The following is a 429-nucleotide window of genomic DNA, read 5'->3' as shown; positions in this document are numbered from 1 at the left end:
TAAATCTAAGATGTTTACTAGATATGACAGCTAGGCAGAATATACAGGACAGAATAGATCATGTAAATATCCTGGTGCTTGGGACAGATGAACAAGTACATGATTCCAACATATGTAGTTAAGCAATATGGCATGAGTGAGAGTGGGCTTGGTAAGGACATACCCATGGCTGTGGTTCAGACGGAACTGCTACAGCTCTATAGCTACTTGCTTGTCTATATGTCTCATGCTAAATGTAACATTCATCCTGTTCCATTTTCGCAATTCCTGTCAAACGAGACGTTATGAAATCGATGCTCTCTTGTTCTGAGTGAATTGGACATTCCCATCAGAGTGATGGTGGCAGACAGTGCTAAACAGTCCAAGTGGGGAGGTCCTGTAGTACCCCCACTCTGAGATGCCTCTCCCCCAATCAGAAATTAATTAAGA

The sequence above is a fragment of the Alosa pseudoharengus genome, unplaced genomic scaffold (genome assembly GCF_046254945.1).
Source record: "Alosa pseudoharengus isolate Yale_2024_CS ecotype anadromous, Long Island Sound unplaced genomic scaffold, YU_APseudo_1.1 YU_APseudo_1.1_scf_12, whole genome shotgun sequence".
Taxonomy (NCBI): Eukaryota; Metazoa; Chordata; class Actinopteri; order Clupeiformes; family Clupeidae; genus Alosa; species Alosa pseudoharengus.
The sequence above is the reverse complement of the archived record's forward strand: the minus strand, read 5'-3'. Positions refer to the sequence as shown.